Source organism: Henckelia pumila, chromosome 4 (assembly GCF_033568475.1).
Source record: "Henckelia pumila isolate YLH828 chromosome 4, ASM3356847v2, whole genome shotgun sequence".
Classification (NCBI taxonomy): domain Eukaryota; kingdom Viridiplantae; phylum Streptophyta; class Magnoliopsida; order Lamiales; family Gesneriaceae; genus Henckelia; species Henckelia pumila.
The window spans coordinates 61610691-61626111 of NC_133123.1; the positions used below are offsets into that span (position 1 = coordinate 61610691).

General features: G+C 44.0%; 4 non-coding genes and 7 pseudogenes across 4 annotated transcripts; all 11 read right to left on the reverse strand.

Annotated features, from left to right (window-relative positions):
• Positions 1–2158: 2158 nt before the first annotated feature.
• Positions 2159–2282, reverse strand: LOC140869087 (5S ribosomal RNA). Its single transcript, XR_012146479.1, has one exon. It is a non-coding gene; the product is annotated as a 5S ribosomal RNA (ribosomal RNA).
• A 2246-nt stretch (positions 2283–4528) lies between these two features.
• Positions 4529–4647, reverse strand: LOC140868003 (5S ribosomal RNA). Its single transcript, XR_012145441.1, has one exon. It is a non-coding gene; the product is annotated as a 5S ribosomal RNA (ribosomal RNA).
• Positions 4648–5047: 400 nt separating this feature from the next.
• Positions 5048–5165, reverse strand: LOC140869402 (5S ribosomal RNA; annotated as a pseudogene).
• Positions 5166–5565: 400 nt separating this feature from the next.
• LOC140869816 (5S ribosomal RNA) lies at positions 5566–5685 on the reverse strand (annotated as a pseudogene).
• Positions 5686–5896: 211 nt separating this feature from the next.
• LOC140869725 (5S ribosomal RNA) lies at positions 5897–6025 on the reverse strand (annotated as a pseudogene).
• A 400-nt stretch (positions 6026–6425) lies between these two features.
• LOC140868877 (5S ribosomal RNA) lies at positions 6426–6544 on the reverse strand. The gene has a single exon (XR_012146276.1). It is a non-coding gene; the product is annotated as a 5S ribosomal RNA (ribosomal RNA).
• Positions 6545–6944: 400 nt separating this feature from the next.
• Positions 6945–7063, reverse strand: LOC140869700 (5S ribosomal RNA; annotated as a pseudogene).
• Positions 7064–7462: 399 nt separating this feature from the next.
• On the reverse strand, positions 7463–7581 carry LOC140869604 (5S ribosomal RNA; annotated as a pseudogene).
• A 396-nt stretch (positions 7582–7977) lies between these two features.
• On the reverse strand, positions 7978–8096 carry LOC140869554 (5S ribosomal RNA; annotated as a pseudogene).
• A 398-nt stretch (positions 8097–8494) lies between these two features.
• Positions 8495–8612, reverse strand: LOC140869403 (5S ribosomal RNA; annotated as a pseudogene).
• A 400-nt stretch (positions 8613–9012) lies between these two features.
• Positions 9013–9131, reverse strand: LOC140867882 (5S ribosomal RNA). The gene has a single exon (XR_012145321.1). It is a non-coding gene; the product is annotated as a 5S ribosomal RNA (ribosomal RNA).
• Between the last annotated feature and the right edge of the window lie 6290 nt (positions 9132–15421).

The following is a 15421-nucleotide window of genomic DNA, read 5'->3' on the forward strand; positions in this document are numbered from 1 at the left end:
TGTCGCAAACTCAACAACTCACTGGCTTTTGCCTGACGAATAGCTGGAGGAAAATAAAATCTCTGATAACCAGTACAGAACTCCACCCAAGTAGCTGCACCTCTAGCTGCTATGAACGGTGCGGAAGTAGATCTCCACCACTTCCTCGCTCTGCCCTCAAGCATAAAGGCAAGAATCTCCATCCTATCCTCAGCCGTGCAACAGAACTCCTGGAAGCACTGCTCCATCCTCTCCATCCAATCCTTCGCCTCTTCAGCTGTCTCACCACCCGTCAAAGGCTTCGGGCTAACTTCTTTGAATCTACGCATGATCACTCGCCTGTGCTCCTCGGGCTGTCCCCGATGTCTACGATCATCTGGATCTCCCCAGCGACCGCCGTCTACGCTACCGTGACTTTCGTCGAAATCTGCCATCTGTTACATAAGAACAGATAATTACTTAATCCGCTTTACCAAATTCCCAGTGCAATGCGTCGCTCTGATACCAAAAATGTAGTGACCTAACCCGGATCCACTATCTAATCAGAGTTATAGTAAAATCGCATGCAATAAAATCTTAAAGTGTAAAGAGAGGATAATTAAAATACAACCAATCCAGTCGGCAGAATACAACCGACGCTATCACAAGTGTATAAGTACTGTTATACAACCAAATCGAAGGTTCAGGGTAAATAAATCCCTACCCTCTACAACCTCGCACTCCCCAAAGCTCAATCCTGCTGAGAGCCGCCTGGACCGTCCAGCCTCAAACCTGCCCCGCCACAAGGTACACAATACCCAAATACAGGGGCGTGAGCTAGAATGCTCAATACGAAGCAATGATATAAATACAAATATGCGCACATAGATGATTTAAAACTCAATTGAAAACACCTGCTCATGGCGCCGAGAGTATACAGTACCGGCTAGATAGCTACTCCGCGGGGTACTCATATATTCCATATCAGGGCTGAGCCAACCCCATCCTGACCCAAATCTAAAACAGGATACAAGCTACCTATGAAAATTGTCATACCTGACTCGAGTACAAAATGAGATCATCGTTCCCTATGGAGACTGTCAATGACTCACATCTCTCCGGATGCAGTCACACGTAAAATCATGTATGTGCTAAGACGGTGAAACATGCTAAAACATGATAAAACATATAGCACATACTCATGCAACATATAAGCAAATATATCATGTCGGCTATCTCGGTCAGTACTTACGTACCTCTAACACCGCTGGTCAAACCTAGCTCCACTGACATAGACTCCAAGCCTACTAGTCCAGTCTACTGCTACTACAATGCAAATATCCATGCATCAACAATAAAGCTCTAAAAGCCTTAACTAAGCTATTGCATACTCCTAAATATTTTTAGGATGCCAAAGCTATACCTGCGTCCGTCGTTAGCCCTTTGCTGACGATAGCCTCAAAACTAGGCCAAATCTCCGCGACGACGTCTAGATCACTAAGCCACTTTCGGATTCCCCGTAGGACGCCTAGATCTCCCTAGATCTGAGTTAGAAGGCTTAGGAATCAGAGAGAAGAGAGGAAATTGGTCCGAGAAAATGAATTCTCGGACCCTCTATTTATAGGCAACATTCGGAGCCTCCGAACTCGGTTCGGACCGTCCGAACTCGATCGGAACCTCCGATCGCACCTTCAGAGCATCCGATTGCTCAATATTACGTCAGCCATGACGTCACCTTGCTGACGTAAAAAATGACGTGCACCCTGGTCCAGATCGCAGCTTCCGATCTTGCCGACGGAGCGTCCGATCTCGATCGGAGCCTCCGATCCTAGCACGGAGCTTCCGATCCACTTCGAATCGTCCAAACTCCTCATCGGACCGTCCGATCCTGCTGAACCAATTCAACTAATTTGAGTGCTCTGAATCCATTTCTGAAGTCCATTATTCCAACAGGAACTTACTTAATCATGTCTTACTAAATCTAAACATGATCACATGATTAATTACTATTTAATCACTAATCAGAAATGCGGGTTACTACAGAAGCAGCCCGCGTCACCCAGATCGCACGTCCACATCGTGTGATTCAGTCTATTGCATCTTTTCTATCCAAGGATTGGACTGTAAGAGTCAGGAATAGGACGGCGAGGAATCGGAGGAACAAGAAGTACGAGTAATAAAAAAAGAAATTAATGAAAAAGAGGTGCAACACGAGGACTTCCCAGGGGGTCACCCAACCCATCCTAGTACTGCTCTCGTCCAAGCACGCTTAACTTTGGAGTTTTGATGGGATCCGGTGCATTAGTGCTGGTATGATCGCACCCAACAGTGTATGAATTCTTTATTGTTTTGTCTCTCGAATTGCGGATCGAAGGAACAGGCGCTACACTTTCAAATGAACATAACTTTCGATAGGCTGAGAGTTACGGGAGCTTCACCCTGCCCACACGTAGCTCATCTCGATACCTACAGGGCCCATCTTAGTCTAAGAGACGGAGACGCTCAAATTCCAACCCGGAGATGGTCTTTAGGGTTTTTTTTTGTAGGGCACTGGGACCCACTGAAGCGGCCCGCATCACCCAGATCGCACGTCCACGTCGTGTGATTCAGTCTATTACATCTTTTCTATCCGCGGATTGGACTGAAAGAGTCGGGAATAGGACGGAGAGGAATCGGAGGAACGAGAAGTATGAGTTGAAAGAGTGGGTGCCCGGTGAGCCAACTTGTGGCTAAGGGCTTTGATGACTCTTTGTATAAACAATCTTTTGTTTAATATAATTTACACTTTTATTATTGGCAATGACTTTATCTTTCTTCATATTGTTATATTGTGATATACTATTGTTGTTTTGATAAAGACCTTGAATATACTATAGTGTATGTAAGATGTGGTAGAACATGGGGATGTCTATCATGAAACACATCTTATAGTCACTGTATATTCTAAACTGTTCCTAGTCAATTGAGCCGTCCGTTAATAAGGATAAGGATCGCTCGAGTTTGAGACTAGCATTTGCGATGCAGAGTACCACGTTTCATTGGTAGGGAACATAGAGATGTTCGAAGCATGCAAATGGATATTCATATGATGAATGATCGAACTACCCTATCCGGACTTTCCAAGTGGTTATCACTTATCGAGTGGATAAAGTCCGCGGTTTTGGTTGTACACCATTAGTCCTTACTACTTGAAACATCATTGAGACTCTATATGCTAGTACTGTGCTTTGACTCGTTTACCGACTCTATTGGGGTCATCAGGTGTCGGGATTGGGTAGAGTTACAACACATATAGGAGTCGATGCTTTGTTGTCAAGGATTCACCACATATTTGCGAGTGTGGATATCCTATGCGATCTGAGGAGATATTAGTGTGACGAATCTCTGGCCAGAGTACATGATGTGTTTTAAGAAATGGTTTCTTAGTAGCACATGCGATGTCACTATTTGATCTTCAAGATGTATTGCATAGTTATCGAATCTCGAACGACTCTCGATTTACCAATGGTTGTTGATTCGATCGGGATATTTGGATGAAGGGACCGTACTGTACGCTAACCAAAATCTATTGGTTCTTGCAGGCACTATCAGTGATACCTAGGGAATCATGGGGCAATGTTGCTAGGCGCTCTTACCATGATTCGATGGGCAAGTCGGAAATTGTTGTTTCGAGTCACAAGGAGTTGTGAGCCCACGGCTAGCTGTATCCCTGAACCATTGAGGGTCACATAGAGTAATGGATTTTTAATCCCCGTTGAGATAGTTAAATTTAAAGAGTTAAATTTAATGAACAAAGAAGTTGGACTTCTTATTTAAGAGTAGAGGAGTAAGATTTCCTAAAATGACATAGGGATGGGCATTTTTGGAAATCACTGAATTCGGATTCAGAAAATTTATCTTGACTTTAGAAGATGCAGAAATGGTTTCTGTGAACATTGGTAAAATCGGTTTATCAATTAGAGTCACGATGAATTTTATATTAATTTCTGAACATGCGGGCTTTGCTTGTCAGGCTTGAACTTATGACTAATGGGCCCTAAGCTGTTAGCGGCCTACATTATAAATAAGTTATTGCAGTACAGAAATTACACAACACAGGTCACAATTTTCGAAAAACCCTAGTTTTCTCTCAAATAGTGGCCGCCCCCCTCCCCTCTGCTCGGGAAAAATCCAGTCTGTGAATTTTTGAATTACAGTCTGGTTTAACGGATCAAATTCGTTAATTCTCTTCGTAGAAACTTCTGATAGATTTTTTAGTACAATCTATCAGAGGGATTAAATCTCTGTTCGTGGACCTGATTGAAGAACAGTTCGTCCATCAGTTCCTGTGAGATACAACAAGAGCAGAGCAATCTGTTGGTGTCCATAATCTCGATTCGAGATTGGAGGTAAAAATTTAGAATTGTTATTTAATTTTTACACACACAATTTAATCGTAAAGTTTTGATACCCATTATGGAATCGTTCCATATATAAAATTTTTAAACTTCCGCTGCACCGGGTATCAATTCTGATTGATCTGATCGTCGTTCTCCAACACGAGTAATAAAAAAATGAAATTAATGAAAAAGGGGTGCAATACGAGAACTTCCTAGGAGGTCACCCATCCTAGTACTGCTCTCGCCCAAGCACGCTTAACTTCGGAGTTCTGATGGGATCCGGTGCATTAGTGCTGGTATGCTCGCACCCAACTGAGAATGAATTCTTTGTTGTTTTGTCTCTAGAATTGCGGATCGGAGGAATGGGCGCTGCACTTTTAAACGGACATAACTTTTGATAGACTGGGAGTTACGGGAGCTTCATCCAGCTCACGCGAAGCTCATCTCGATACCTACAGTGCGCATCTTGGTCTAAGAGATGGAGACGTACAAATTCAAACCCGAAGATGGTCTTTCAGGTTGTTTTTCCCGTACGGCGCGCTGGGACACACCGAAGCGGCCCGTGTCACCCAGATCGCACGTCCACGTCATGTGATTATGTCTATTGCATCTTTTCTATCCGAGGATTGAACTGTAAGAGTCAGGAATAGGATGGCAAGAAATCGAAGGAACAAGAAGTACGAGTAATAAAAAAATAAATTAATAAAAAAAGGGTGCAACACGAGAAATTCCCAGGGGTCACCCATTCTAGTGCTGCTCTCGCCCAAGCACGCTTAACTTCGGAGTTTTGAAGGGATCCGGTGCATTAGTGCTGGTATGATCATACCCAACAGTGAATGAATTCTTTATTGTTTTGTCTCTCGAATTGCGGATCGGTGGAACAGGCGCTGCACTTTCAAACGAACATAACTTTCGATCGGCTTAGAGTTACGAAAGCTTCAACCTGCTCACGCAAAGCTCGTCTCGATACCTATAGTGCGCATCTCGGTTTAAGAGACGGATACGCACAAATTCCAACCCGGAGATGGTCTTTTGGGTCACTTTTCCCATAGGGCGCGCTGGGATCCACCAAAACGGTTTGCGTCACCTAGTTCGCACGTCCACGTCGTGTGATTTAGTCTATTGCATCTTTTCTATCCGCGGATTGGACTGAAAGAGTCGGGAATAGGACGGCGAGGAATCGTAGGAACAAGAAGTCTGAGTAATAAAAAAATAAATTAATGAGAAAGGGGTGCAACACGAGGACTTTCCCAGGGGGTCACGCATCCTAGAAGTGCTCTCGCCCAAGCACGTTTAACTTCGGAGTTTTGATGAGAACCGATGCATTAGTGTTGTTATGATCGCACCGAACAGTGAATGAATTCATTATTGTTTTGTCTCTCGAATTGCGGATCGGAGGAACAGGTGCTGCACTTTCAAACGCAAAGCTCATCTCAATACCTACAACACGCATCTCAGTCTAAGAGACAGAGACGCTCAAATTCCAACTCGGAGATGGTCTTTCGGTTCGTTTTGGACTGAGATGCGTGTTGTAGGTATCGAGATGAGCTTTGCGTTTGAAAGTGCAGCACCTGTTCCTCCGAGGACTTCCAAGTGGGTAAATTATCCTAGTACTGCTCTCGCCCAAGCACGCTTAACTTCGGAGTTCTGATGGGATCCGGTGCATTAGTGCTGGTATGATTGCACCCAATAGTGAATGAATTCCTTATTGTTTTGTCTCTCGAATTGCGGATCGGAGGAACAGGTGCTGCACTTTCAAACGGACATAACTTTCGATCGGCTGAGAGTTACGGGAGCTTCAGCTTGCTCACGCGAAGCTCGTCTCGATACCTACAACACGCATCTCAGTTTAAGAGATTCAGACGCTCAAATTCCAACCCAAAGATGGTCTTTCGGGTCATTTTTCCCATAGGGCGCGCTGGGACCCACCAAAGCGGCCTGCGTCACCCAGATCGCACGTCCACGTCATGTGATTAAGTCTATTGCATCTTTTCTATCCGAGGATTGGACTGTAAGAGTCATGAATATGACGGCGAGGAATCGGAGGAACAAGAAGTACGAGTAATAAAAAAAGAAATTAATGAAAAATCGGTGCAACACGAGGACTTCCCAGGGGGTCACCAATCCTAGTACTGCTCTCGCCCAAGCACGCTTAACATCGGAGTTCTGATGGGATCCGGTTCATTAGTACTGGTATGATCGCACCCAACAGTGAATGAATTATTTATTGATTTGTCTCTCAAAGTGCGGATCGGAGGAACAGGCGCTGCACTTTCAAACGGACATATCTTTCGATCGGCTGAGAGTTACGGGAGCTTCAGCTTGCTCATGCGAAGCTCGTCTCGATACCTACAGCGCGCATCTTGGTTTAAGAGATGGAGATGCTCAAATTCAACCCGAAGATGGTCTTTTGGGTCGTTTTTCATGTATTGCACGTTGGGACCCACCAAAGCTGGCCGCGTTACCCAGATCGCAGGTACACGTCTTGTGATTCAGTCTATTGCATCTTTTTTATCCGCTGATTGGACTGAAAGAGTCGAGAATAGGACGGCGAGGATTCGAAGGAACAAAAATTATGAGTAATAAAAAAAATAAATTAATGAAAAAGAGGTTCAACACGAGGACTTCCCAGGGGCTCACCCATCCTAGTACTGCTATCGCTAATGCACTCTTAACTTCAGAGTTCTGATGGGATCCGGTGCATTAGTGCTGGTATGATCACACCCAACAGTGAATGAATTCTTTGTTGTTTTGTCTCTTGAATTGCGGATCGGAGGAATAGGCGCTGCACTTTCAAACGGACATAACTTTTGACCGGCTGAGAGTTACGGGAGCTTCAGCCTGCTCACACGAAGCTCATCTCGATACCTACAACAAGCATCTCGGTCTAAGAGTCGGAGACGCACAAATTCCAACCAGGAGATGGTCTTTTGAGTCGTTTTTCCTGTAGGGCATGCTGCGACCCACCGAAGCGGCCCGCGTCACCCAGATCGCACGTCCATATCAAGTGATTCAGTCTGTTGCATCTTTTCTATCCGAGGATTGGACTGTAAGAGTCGGGAATAGGATGGCGAAGAATCCGAGGAACAAGAAGTACGAGTAATAAAAAAGAAATTAATGAAAAAGAGGTGCAACACGAGGACTTCCCAGGAGGTCACCAATCCTAGTTCTGCTCTTGCCCAAGAACACTTAACTTCAGAGTTCTGATGGGATCTGGTGCATAAGTGCTGTTATGATCGCACCCAACAGTGAATGAATTCTTTATTGTTTTGTCTCTCGAATTGTGGATCGAAGGAACAGGAGATGCACTTTACAACGGACATAACTTTTGATCGGCTGAGAGTTACGGGAGCTTCAGCCTGCTCACGCGAAGATCGTCTTGATACCTACAGCGCGCATCTTGGTCTAAGAGACGAAGACGCTCAAATTCCAACCCAAAGATGGTCTTTCGGGTCGTTTTTCCCGTAGCGCGTGCTGGGACCCATCAAACGGCCCGCGTCACCCAGATCGCACGTCCACGTTGTGTGATTAAGTCTATTGCATCTTTTCTATCAGAGGATTGGACAGTAAGAGTCGGGAATAGGATGGCGAGGAATCGTAGGAACAAGAAGTACGAGTTATAAAAAAAATTAATGAAAAAGGGGTGCAAAACGAGGAATTCCCAGGGGGTCACCCATCCTAGTACTGCTCTGGCCCAAGCACACTTAACTTCAAAGTTATTATGGGATCCAATGCATTAGTGCTGGTATGATCGCACCCAACAGTCAATGAATTCTTTATTAATTTGTCTCTCGAATTGCGGATCGGGGGAACAGGAGATGCTCTTTCAAACGGACATAACTTTCGATCGGTTGAGAGTTACGCGAGCTTCAGCCTTCTCACGCGAAGCTCATCTCGATACCTACATCGCGCATCTCAGTTAAGAGTAGAAGACGCTCAAATTCCAACCCGAAGATGGTCTTTTGTGTCATTTTCCCATAGTGCACGCTGGGACACACCGAAGCGGCCCGTGTCACCCAGATCGCACGTCCACGTCATGTGATTATGTCTATTGCATCTTTTCTATCCGAGGATTGAACTGTAAGAGTCAGGAATAGGATGGCAAGAAATCGAAGGAACAAGAAGTACGAGTAATAAAAAAATAAATTAATAAAAAAAGGGTGCAACACGAGAAATTCCCAGGGGTCACCCATTCTAGTGCTGCTCTCGCCCAAGCACGCTTAACTTCGGAGTTTTGAAGGGATCCGGTGCATTAGTGCTGGTATGATCATACCCAACAGTGAATGAATTCTTTATTGTTTTGTCTCTCGAATTGCGGATCGGTGGAACAGGCGCTGCACTTTCAAACGAACATAACTTTCGATCGGCTTAGAGTTACGAAAGCTTCAGCCTGCTCACGTGAAGCTCGTCTCGATACCTATAGTGCGCTTCTCGGTCTAAGAGACGAAGACGCTCAAATTCCAACCCAAAGATGGCCTTTCGGGTCGTTTTTCCCGTAGGGCGCGCTGGGGCCAAACGAAGCGGGCCGCGTCACCCTGATCGCACTTCCACGTCGTGTGATTCAGTCTATTGCATCTTTTCTATCCGTGGATTGGACTGAAAGAGTCGGGAATAGGACGGCGAGGAATCGGAGAAACAAGAAGTACGAGTAATAAAAAAAGAAATTAATGAAAAAGGGGTGCAACACGAGGAATTTCCAGGGGGTCACCCATTCTAGTACTGCTCTCGCCCAAGCACGCTTAACTTTGAAGTTCTGATGGGATCCGGTGCATTAGTGCTGGTATGATCGCACCCAACAGTGAATGAATTCTTTGTTGTTTGGTCTCTCGAATTGTGGATCGGAGGAACAGGCTCTGCACTTTCAAACGGACATAACTTTCGATCGGGTAAAAGTTACGGGAGCTTCAGCCTGCTCACGCAAAGCTCGTCTCGATACCTACAGCAAGTATCTCGGTCTAAGAGACGGAGACGCTCAAAACTAATGAAGACCAAGTCATAACCTGACTGGTTTTACTGCATTCGTCGAATCACTAATCAAAACTAACCATCTAATGGTTCCGAAAGTTCTCGGTGCTCAACACCTCTGGTTAGGAAACACTTTTCCCAACACTGTGCCGACACAACAAAACTCAAATTTCTCCCCAAGCGAATCTAGTTGACACAAGGTCATACTACAACATAACTGCTTAACACGATTTTCAGAATGGTCATCCTTCCAATGCCTTACCAAAGCAAAAAGCTTCCCAAGCAATACGGGGAATTCAATACCATGTCCAGTGCAAATCACAGTTCACGTTTCTCAGTATAACTCAGCACTATGCCTTGATGAAAACTATCATCGATCACTAATAATGACACTAATTCATCTCCTAGCCATTGGCCTGCTAAATCACGTATACATTGCAATAGAAGTTATTACACCTCTAATGATCTACATCACCTCACCCATAGGTTATTCACCCATGAATCCCAATCGTTGGACATCCTCCTGATAGTCATACATACCCGCAACCACTGTACACACATCAAGACTAAGGCAAGCTCCCACCAATATGCTCGACTGGGACATTCCACAGTGCACAGACATATGGAAACGCTTCCTATTTTGTCTGGAAACTCGATAGTAATTTCACTTAGTATTTCTCATCATGGAATTTCTGATGATACCATCATAGCTTGTCCCAACCTCACAAGGTCGAATCATAAAGATCCTGGAAACTAAATTCCAACGGATTCTCAATAGTCAAACCGCTCCCTTGCTGAACGCATCAGTCTCAGCACTGAACGAACTAATTCGTCGATTTCTTAGTCGATCCTGGAAAACACTTGTGCTCGAAGTAACTTGCCACCCGACGCACATCCAGATATCGATCATTGCTAACGCGCAATATTATTGACAAAACAATCCGCATAGATGTGACTCACTCACTTGAAAGAACAATTTCAATCCGTCACGATCTTGCGAAATCTTCGATCCCAAAGGCAAACCTCGTTGGCTACTAAGTCGACCCTTGACTATCTCAGTCACACATCGCACATCACTTGCTGAAAATTAATGACACCCCCTGCCGGACCTCGAGAACTAGATCCCGGTTAATGTCACATCCCACAATCAAACAATTGATGTCCATAGAAGCATCCAATCCTTGTTGGATCCTAAACCCAATGGCATACTTAAGACATCATGACAAGAAAGCTATCCAGGGAGTTACCAATTCCTTCGCTTGTCTCCACCGTCAAATTATCACCTAACTTGACCATACAAGTCAATTCAATCTTTCGATAGATTCGTCTCTGGCAAACCTAGAGATTCTAAATCATCAAAATTGTCAAATGCTCTGAGACTGTACCAAGTACTCATCTCCTAAGCACTAAGCGGCAAAACACTACCCCATGTATTCTTCGATTGCTCTATCAAAATCATCACTGATTGGATTTACCCTATCAATATCGTCGAACTACTGATGTTCGCGCTCATTTGATCAGACAACCACTGATCATCTAAACCTACGTGGCTCAATCAATAACCATGACTCAGATGACACGAATAATTATTTCCAAACACTTGGAATACCAAAATCGTTTTGGTTTCAACACACTCATGATTGATAACCAGTAAATATCTATTAGTAGTCTATCGACACAATCTCGTGCCTCACTACTGACAGCTACCTCGTATGTTGAACTTAATCAACCTAATTCTGAAAGAGTTAGCCAATTGACACTAGTAGTCATTAGCACAGATTCCGTGCCACCTTAGCACTACTAATCGTTGTCTTGTTCAACCAAGGCAAACATCAAGATAAAATAAGCACATTCCATCCCATGGAAAATCCTACGCTCAATCTCTGAAAATATCAGACAGTACTTAGCGCAAACACTGCACTAACTATCCTTGCTTCGTTCATCCAGGATGAATATCACGATTCGTCAAATTCAGAATCATAACTAACGAATCTCCAAGATTCTTACAATCTTCGAACACTCTCCTGATTATATCCCTCGCTAAGATTGTGCAACAATTTAAGACTAAGGTAGCTTACCATGTTAACCCACCTGGACAACCACCAAGGCTTCACGGGTATAGGCCACGCTTCCCTCATATCTCAGATAGCTCTGTACAATCCTTAGCGTCTGAAATAATCTATCACAGATTAAGTCAATCATCATGGAGTAGTCCTTGTATTCGAGTCTAAGTCTTAAAACAACATTCCATCCAGTATCTTGGATAATTCCTATCACAAGGAAATTCTAACCACAACTCTGATGACAACCCCTAGTCATCGCTGGTAGAAATCCGTCCACCTACTAAATCCATACGTCTAGCAGTAACTCAAAGGTTAAAACCTATCTGCTCAGAGTACACACTTGTCAAGAAATCCCTCCATGACTGGTTCCTACAGCAGAATACTCAAACTATATCTCTGGCACACCAGACGATATCGAACCATCGATATCAAACTTGATATCTTAATCCAAGGTCATACCCTGTCGTGACTGCTACCAAATTCCTAGACTGAGTAGCCTTCCCACCGCCAATCCTGAAGCACAAAGGCTCCCAGGTACCCTTTGAAGTACAGGGACTCCCAAAGTAACACTGGCATAGGGTCGCGCTCCATAACGTCTAGTCATGGTCAAAGTCCACAACTCTCGGCATATACTGGACCTGGTATCCCGATGAAAACCCATCATCACAAATCTCAACCTAACAAAGGTCAGACAACCTGTTCTAAGGAAACAACCTAGAACAAAGTTCAACGTTTTAAACCAAACAATACCCTTAATGCCTCTAGATGAGTCCACTCATCGCTGGCACTAACATAGTCCACTGACTAACTAGGTCAATCCTAGGAAAACACCTAGACTAACCACAAGTCAAACAGTCACAGTCGGCCCACTCAAATCCCATGAGCTACAGCAGTTGAACGCTAATCAACTAAACCCAATCCAAACTTCCGCACAATCATGCAATCATCCACAAATTACTGGATAAATAAAACATGTATCACTTATTTCAAGTTATGTACAATTTTCTTTATTACAATCTTATGTAATACATACAGTATTCAAAATACAATGAAATGTACAATCGAACTTGAAATGATACAACTAAAGTATGATGATTCACTACAACTGAAATATTGTTTACAACTACATCAATACAGTATTTAAATCATCGTACTAGTCTTCGTTTCCTGATCATGAAGCTTCTAATCGATACACACATCGATACAAGCATACTCCCGACCAAGTTTCTCTACATGTCCTCCTATGAAGAACTCTGGAGAAATGGCTCGTGATAGCTAACCAGCTATGCTCTGCGTCAGTGCATGTCAGTCGACCCCTTCTTCTCATGATCTACAATCAGCATTCTTCTTGTATTCATATCATGATTTTGAACATGAAGTTTCCCGTGTGCCTACCGAACGCATCGGTACAAGCATACCGGCAAAACTATGTTCTGCATAAGTTTAATGACCTTACGCTTGAAACCTGTCGTGCCTTAGGAACTCGAGGCATTCCTTGGTAAAGGTCTATCTGACAATCTATCCAACTACTAGTGGAGAATCTTCAGAGTAGTGTCATCATGGTACGGACGATACAGATGCAAACATCAAGTGTGTCCCATCCAATCCTCTTCCACTGCCTCTGGAATCCGGTACTCTATCCAAAACTAGGATCCACCTGAGTAGAAATCTTGAAAACTCGGACACGATCAATCACTCCTGTCCGCACTTGCTGGTATCCCATAAGCCAAATCTTCAAAAATCCTGCCGATTATGATAGTCTCTGGGCAAAATAATTGCCGCATCATCACCTCTTCCAAGGTCTCATCAATCCTATAAGGATAACCCAAAGTCTCATTACTATATCCCAAGTCTCTTGCATGCATGCGCTCTGATACAAAAAAGTGTAGCGACCCTACCCGGATCCGCTACCTAATCAGAGTTAAGAGCATAATTAAACATGCATTAAATAAATCGCTGCGGAAGACTTAAATAAAAATAGACTAGCAGAATACAACCGGTTAAACCAATTTGATTTATACAACCAAATTGAATAAATAGCCTAAAGGCAAAACCTACAGCTAATCATGTTGACTTCACTGGTCACTGGCTACTCCAAGCTCCTGGTGCTCAATCCTGCACCTACACTTGCCCCGTCGAATGGGGTGTCCAAATACAGAGAAAAGACTGGACGTGAGCTCTAAGCTCAATACGAAAGCACTGGGTAAAACATACAAATATGATGCATGCAAATGATAGGGTATCCATATATGGGATAACTGTATACAAATTCTCAGTAAAGGTGCCTAGGACATGAGTGGTACAACCCGGGGAGCAAACCCTATGTACACTGCTCATTCCTATAGGACGTGGACTGTGTCCCCAGATGCTAATCACCCATGACCCGTCAGTCACTAGGCACTAGACATCACCCGTCCAGACAGGGCTGAGCGGCCCTACATGGCTCATCTCACAAGATGGACAGGAACAATATGATATGCACATGCTGCATAATAATATGACACAAAAATGCAACATATAAGCATGCAAAACCCGCTGGCTGTCTCAGTCTGTACTTACGTACCTTTCTACAGGCAGTTCCTAGCAGTCCCGCTCTAGGTTCCAAGACTATATCAGCTCTACAATGCAAATACCCATGCATCAATAATTAAGCTCTAAAAGCCTTAATTAAGCTATTGCATACTCCTAAAAAATTTAAGGAGACCATGGCTATACCTGCGTCCGTCGTCAGCCCGCTGATGGCAATTGCCTCAAAACTTAGGCACATCTTCGCCTCGACGTCGGGATCGCTATGCCACTTCCGGATTCCCAATAGGATTCCTAGAACTCCATAGATCTGAGTTAGAAGGCCAAGGAATAGAGAGAGGAAAAGGAGAGGTGCGAGTTGAAAATGAAATTTTGGACCTCTATTTATAGGCGAAGTTCGGGCCGTCCAAACTCGACTTCGGATCCTTCGAACTGGTTCGGATCCCCCGTTCCTAACTTCGGAGCCTCCGTTCCTGTTTGGAGCCTCCGATCCTTACTTCGGATTCTCCGAAGTCCCATCAATGATGTCACCCATGACGCATTATCTTCGGAGCCTCCGATCCGAGTTCGGATCCTCCGATCTTTGGTTCGGATCCTCGGATCCAGTTCGGAGCCTCCTAACCCGGTTCAGAGCCTCCGAACCATCCGAACCCTCGGAACCTTCTCGACCATTTTTGAGTGTCTTGAATCCATTTATGGACACCGTTAACCCATTTGGAATTTCCTTAATCATGTTTTACTTAATCTAAACATGATTACATGATTAATTATTCATTAATCATTAATTCTGGATACGGGTCACTACATCACGAGAAGTTCATCTCGATACCTACAGTGCGTATCTCGGTCCAAGAGATGGAGACGCTCAAATTCCAAATCGAAGATGGTCTTTCGGGTCATTTTTCCCCAAGGGCACGTTGGGACCCACCAAAGAGGCCACGTCACCCAGATCGCACGTCCACTTTGTGTGATTCAGTCTATTGCATCTTTTCTATCCGTGGATTAGACTGAAATAGTCGGGAATAGGACGGCGAGTAATCGGAGGAACAAGAAGTACGAGTAATAAAAAAAGAAATTAATTAAAAAAGGGTGCAACACGAGGACTTCCCAGGGGGTCACCCATCCTAGTACTGCTTGTTGGAGAACGTGGCGATCAGATCAATTAGGATTGATACCCGGTGCAGCGGAAGTTTAAAAATTTTATATGGAACGATTCCATAATGGGTATCAAACTTACGATTAAATTGTGTATGTAAAAATTAAATAACGATTATAAAATTTTTACCTTTAATCTCGAATCGAGATTTTGGACACCAACAGATTTCTCTGCTCTTGTTGTATATCCCTGGAACTGATGGACGAACTGTTCTTCAATCAGGTCCACGAACGGATAATTAATCCCTCTGATAGATTGCACTAGAAAATCTATCAGAAGTTTCTACGAAGAGAATTAACGAATTTGATCCGTTAAACCAGACTGTAATTCAAAATCACAGGCTGGATTTTACCGAGTAGAGAGGGAGGGGGGGC